The 6215-nt window shown below is 40.7% G+C and overlaps 1 non-coding gene and 1 pseudogene across 1 annotated transcript; both read left to right on the top strand.

Moving 5' to 3' along the window:
* The first annotated feature begins 1421 nt into the window (after positions 1 to 1421).
* On the top strand, positions 1422 to 2793 carry LOC133081484 (NADH-ubiquinone oxidoreductase chain 5-like; annotated as a pseudogene).
* Positions 2794 to 3109: 316 nt separating this feature from the next.
* Positions 3110 to 3244, top strand: LOC133081507 (small nucleolar RNA SNORA70). The gene has a single exon (XR_009698844.1). It is a non-coding gene; the product is annotated as a small nucleolar RNA SNORA70 (small nucleolar RNA).
* Positions 3245 to 6215: the final 2971 nt, after the last annotated feature.

Below are 6215 nucleotides of genomic sequence, written 5' to 3'. Positions count from 1 at the left end.
CAATGGGTCACCGAAGAAGTCAAAGAAGAAATAAAAAAATACCTGGAGACAAATGAAAACAAAAACACAATGATCCAAAAATCTATGGGATGCAGCAAAGGCAGTTCTAAGAAGGAAGTTTTAGGGATACAAGTTTACCTCAGGAAACAAGAAAAATCTCTAACAATCTAACCTTACACCCAAAGGAACTAGAAAAATAATAAACAAAACCCACATTTAGAAGGAAAGAAATCTTGAAGATCAGAGCAGATATAAATGAAAAAGAATAAAAAACAGAAAGAACAATGAAACGAAGAGCTGGTTTTTTGAAGAGAGAAACAAAATAGATAAACCTTTACCCAGACTCAATCAAGAAAAAAAAGGGAGAGGGCCCAGTCAATAAAAATCAGAAGTGAAAAAGAAGTTACAACCAGCACCACAGAAATACAAAGGATCATAAGGAGACTACTATGAGCAACTATACACCAATGAAATGGGCAAACTAGAAAGAATGGACAAGTTCTCAGAAATGTACAAAATCTTGAGACTGAACCAGGAAGAAATAGAAAGTATGAACAGACCAATTACCAGTGCCGAAATTGAATGAGTAATTTAAAAACTCCCAACAAACAAAAGTCCAGGACCAGATGGCTTCACAGGTGAATTCCACTGGACTTTCAGAGAAGAGTTAATACCTACCCTTCTGAAATCATTCCAAAAAACTGCAGAGGAAGGAACACTTCTGAACTCATTCTATGAAGCCACCGTCATCCTGATACCAAAACCAGACAAATCAAGGAAAAAAGAAAGTTACACTGATGAACCAGTAACACTGATGAACATATATGCAAAAATCCTCAGTGAATTAGCAGCTGAATCCAGGAATACATTAAAAGGATCATATATCATGATCAAGCAGGGATATAAGGATGGTTCAGTATCCACAAATCAATGTGATACACTACATTAACAAATTGAATTAAACCCATATTATTATCTCAATAGATGCAGAAAAGCTTTTGACAAAACTGAACAGCCATTTATGATAAAACCTCAAAGTGGGTATAGAGGAAACATACCTTAACATAAAGGCCATATAAATAAGCCCACAGCTAACATCATACTCAATGGTGGAAAGCTGAAACATTTCTTCTAAGATCAGGAACAAGACAAGGATGTCCACTCTCGCCACTTTTACTTATTATAGTTTTGGAAGTCCTAGCCACAGCAATCAAATAAAAAGCAATAAAAGGGATCCAAATTGGGGAAGAAATAAAACTGTCATGTTTCCAGGTGGCATGATACCACATATAGAAAATCCTAAAGACGCCACTAGAAAACTACTAGAGCTCAATGAATTTGGTAAGGTTGCAGGATACCAAGTTAATATACAGAAACCTGTTGTATTTCTGTACACTAACAAGCTTATCAGATGATGGTACAGACGAGCAGACACAAATACAGCAGCTTTTCAAGCAATTCTGTGTAACCGTATTGGAGACACTGGATTTATTATATCAATAGCATGATTTCTGTTTAATTTACATGTGTGAGATCTGCAACAAATCTTCATACTTGACCTAAGCCACTCAAACCTACCTTTAATAGGACTTGTACTAGCTGCAGCTGGAAAATCCACCCAATTTGGTCTCCGCCCTTGACTCCCCTCAGCAATATAGAAGGTGCTACCCCTGTTTCAGCCTTTCTCCCCTCAAGCACAACAGTTGTAGCAGGTATTTTCCTACTCATCCGCTTCTACCCTTTAACAGAAAATAATGAGCTTATTCAGACAATAACACTATGCTTAGGGGCTGGTACTACATTATTTACAGCAATATGTGCTCTTACCCAAAATGATATTAAAAAAATTGTCGCCTTCTCCACTTCAAGCCAGTTAGGCCTTGTAATGGTAACAACCGGTATTAACCAGCCTTATCTAGCATTCCTCCACATCTGCACACACACCTGTTTTAAGGCCATATTATTTATATGCTCTGGGTCTACTATTCACAGCCTAAACGATGAACAAGACATTCGAAAAATAGGGGGCCTAATCAAAGCAATACCCTTTACTACAACAGCCCTCATTATCGGAAGTCTAGCCCCAACAGGAATACCTTTCTGTACTGGATTTTTTTTCTAAAGACCTAATTATCAAGACTGCTGATACGTCTTATACCAACGCCTGAGCCCTGCTAATAACCCTAATCACCACATCCCTCACAGCTATTCACAGTACTCACATTATCTTCTTTGCATTATTAGGACAACCTCGCTTTCCCACCTTAACTTTCATGAGTGAAAGTAACCCATTCCTAATCAATTCTATCAAACGCTTATTAACTGGGAGCATTTCGCCGGGTTTATTGTCTCCAACAATACTCCTCCAGAAACAGCCCCTCAAATACCTACACCCTACCTCGTAAAACAGCAGCCCTTGCTGTAACTATCCTCGGCTTGACTCTAGCCCTCGAACTTAATCTTACTTCTCAAAACTTAAAATATAAGTATTTCTCAGACATCTTCAAGTTTTCCAACCCCTCAGGATACTATCCCACTCTCACACACCATCTTCCACCCTACTGAAACCCGTCAACAAGCCAAAAATCAGCATCTTCTCTCCGAGACTTAATTTGCCTAGAAAGCATTTTACCAAAAACCACCTCCCTTATTCGAATAAAATTCTCTACATTAGGATCAGAACAAAAAGGCCTAATCAAGCTACATCCCCTCTCACTCCTCCTTACCCTCGCCCTGAGCACGATTCTAGTTACAAGTAACCTCTATAATAACCACAACACCAGTAAGCAGTGACCAACTAGTAACAATCGCCAGTCAAGAAACGCAGCTGTACAACGCCGCAATTCCCACAGCCTCTTCCCTAAAAAACCAGACTCACCACCTGTATCATAAGTTACCCAATCCCCTAGCCCACTAAAGTACAGTTTCTACCTCCTCATCTTTTAAAACATAAAACACCACTGAAAACTCTATTATTAAGCCTGAAAGAAATATACCCAAGACAGTCTCATTAGGAACCCAAACTTCTGGGTACTGTTCAGTAGCTATAGCTGTCATATTACCAAACACTACCAACATCCCCCCTAAATAAATCAAAAATGCCATTAATTTGCAGCCAATTCAGCCAACTGTGCTCCTTTCCCCGTGGGGGCCCGGTGTGCAATGGCTGCAGACAGCAGCCTCCTCGGTGGTACGTGCAGCCTGTTGCCTGTACGGGTTGCCCTCAGGGACGCTGGATTCGGCCCTTTCCAGTGGACACTCGTGACTGGCACGCTGTCCCCAATCTAGGCTGCAGACAGGTATGCGAGGTGCCTTTGGAGAGCTCCAGAGCACGGGGGCCAGGGTCCACGACGGCCAAGTCATCATGCCCATCCACACCAAGCTGCAGGACGAGGAGCATGTGACTGAGGCCCTCTGCAGGGCCAAGTCCAAGTGCCCTGGCCTCCAGATCTACATCTCCACAAAGTGGGGACTTACTAAGTTTAATGCGGATGAATTTGATGACATGGTGGCAGAAAAGTGGCTCATCCCGGATGGCTGTGGGGTAAAATACAGCCCTAGTCGTGGCCCCTGGACACATGGCGGGCCCTGTGCTCAGGAGGGCCTTGGTGCCATCCCCTCCTTACTCGGGCCCACCAATACATCCTACTTTCCTGCTTTTTTTAAAAAAGAAAAAACCATTAAATCTAAAAATGAACCACCAAAAGTCAACACAATCCCACAACCAGCACTACCACCCACAATCAGTCCAAGCCCTCCACGGATAGGGGAAGGTTTTGAAGAAAACCCCACAAAATCACAAAGGACTCAAAATAAATACGGTGTATCATTATTCTTACATGCAATCTAACCATGGCCAGTGACATGAAAAATCATCGTTGTTATTCAACTATAAGAACACTAGTAACCAACATCCGAAAATCACACCCATTAATAAAAATCATCAACAGTGCATTCACTGATATTCCAGCCTCATGAAACATTTCATCATGATGACATTTTGGCTCCCTGTTGGGTATCTTTGATTTTACAAATCTTTTTTTTTTTTTTTTTTTTTGATTTTACAAATCTTAACAGGCTTGTTCCTAGCAATACATCACACGTCAGACACAATAACTGCTTTCTGATCAGTGACACCCACCTGCCGTAAATCATAGATGAATCATTCGGTATATACATGCAAACGGAGCTTCCGTATTCTTTATCTGCCTACTTATTCATGTAGGACATGGGCTATATTATGGGTCCTGTGCTTTTCTAGAAACATGAAAGATCAGAATTATCCTATTTACAGTTATAGCCACAGCATTCATAGGCTATGTATTACCCTGAGGACAAATCCCATTTTGAGGAGCAACAGATATTACCAATCTCCTCTCAGCAATCCCGTACATCGGTACAAACCTTGTCGAATGGATCTGAGACGGCTTCTCGGTAGACAAAGCAACTCTTTACACAATTCTTCACCCTCCATTTTATTCTCCCATTCATCACTGCAGCACTAGCAGCCGTCCACCTACTATTCCTTCACGAAACAGGACCTACTAACCCCAAAGGAATCCTATCTGACATAGACAAAATTCCATTTCACCCCTACGATACAATTAAAGACATTTTAGGTGCTTTATTACTAGTTATAGCATTGATAGTATTAGTCTTATTCTCACCCGACTTACTAGGAGACCCCGACAACCACCCCAGCAAATCCTCTCAATATACCACCTCACGTTAAACAAGAATGTACTTCCTATTTGCATACACAATCCTACGATCAATCCCCAATAAACTAGGAGGAATACTAGCCCTTATCTTTTTGATAGTAATCCTAGCATTTATCCCAATGCTCCACACATCCAAGCAATGAAGCATAATATTCTGACCCCTTAGCCAATGTCTGTTCTGCATCCTAGTGGCAGACCTATTAACACTAACATGAATTGGAGGACAACATGTAGAGCATCCTTTCGTTATCATTGGACAACTAGCATCTATTTTATATTTCTTTCTAATCCTAGTGCTAATGCCAGTAACCAGTATTGTTGAAAATAATCTCCTGAAATGAAGAGTCTTTGCAGAAGATACATCATCCTGGTCTTATAAACCAGAGAAGGAGAACAACACATCTCCCTAAGACTCGAGGAAGTAGCTCCAGCTCCACCATCAGCACCGAAAGCTGAAATTCTACTTACACTATTCCCTGAAATTTTCTGTTATGGGACATTTACAAAATTATTGAGTACTATTTCAGTATTAAAATGACCTCATTTTACAATAAACGAGTGTGTACTTCGTGCATATCTGCATCACCACATCAATACATACATAAGTAATACATTTTAGGTATAATCATACATTATTTACCCCGTGCTTATAAGCATGTTATTATTGATATTACATAGAACATATACATGGTTAATCATACATAGCACATTAAGTCAAATCAATTCAGGTCAACATGCATATCATATCCAATAGATCACGAGCTTAATCACCAGGCTGAGTGAGACCATCGACCCACTCGGCAGGTGTCCCTCTTCTCGCTCCGGGCCCGTGATCTGTGCGGGTTTCTATTGATGAACTTTATCAGACATCTGGTTCTTATTTCAGGACCATCTCACCTAAAATCGCCCATTCTTTCCTCTTAAACAAGACATCTTGATGGACTAATGACTAATCAGCCCATGCTCACACGTAACTGTGGTGTCATGCATTTGGTATTTTTTAACTTTTAAGGGATGCTTGGACTCAGCTATGGCCATCTGAGGCCTTAACACAAATAAATTGTAACTGGACTTTAATTGAACATCATTTACCAACATCATCAACCATAAGCTGCTGTTCAGTCAGTGGTTACAGGACATAAGATTACATGCACGTGTGCAAGTACAGAGTTTAATCACCTACCCAAAATTAAACAGACGAGAAAATAACCCAATCGCACTGTTGACTTTAAAAAAAAAATGCACAACATGAGAGTTGCGAGTCAAGTTTTATTTGGGGCAAAATGAGGACTGCAGCCTGGGAGACAGCATCCCAGACAGCTCTGAGAAACTGCCCCAAAGAGGCAGGGGGAAGGTCAGTATATATGTGATTCTGGTGCAGGGGGAATATATGCAATCAAGCACATATTTTTTACTGAAGGTTTCTGCTGGTCTTGGGCAGGTTACTGCTAGTCACGAAGAGCAGGCGTCGCCGTGAAGGATTTTAGTGCTTTT

The sequence above is a fragment of the Eubalaena glacialis genome, chromosome 20 (assembly GCF_028564815.1).
Source record: "Eubalaena glacialis isolate mEubGla1 chromosome 20, mEubGla1.1.hap2.+ XY, whole genome shotgun sequence".
NCBI lineage: Eukaryota > Metazoa > Chordata > Mammalia > Artiodactyla > Balaenidae > Eubalaena > Eubalaena glacialis.
Note: the sequence above shows the minus strand (reverse complement) of the source record. Positions and strands in the feature narration are given on the sequence as shown.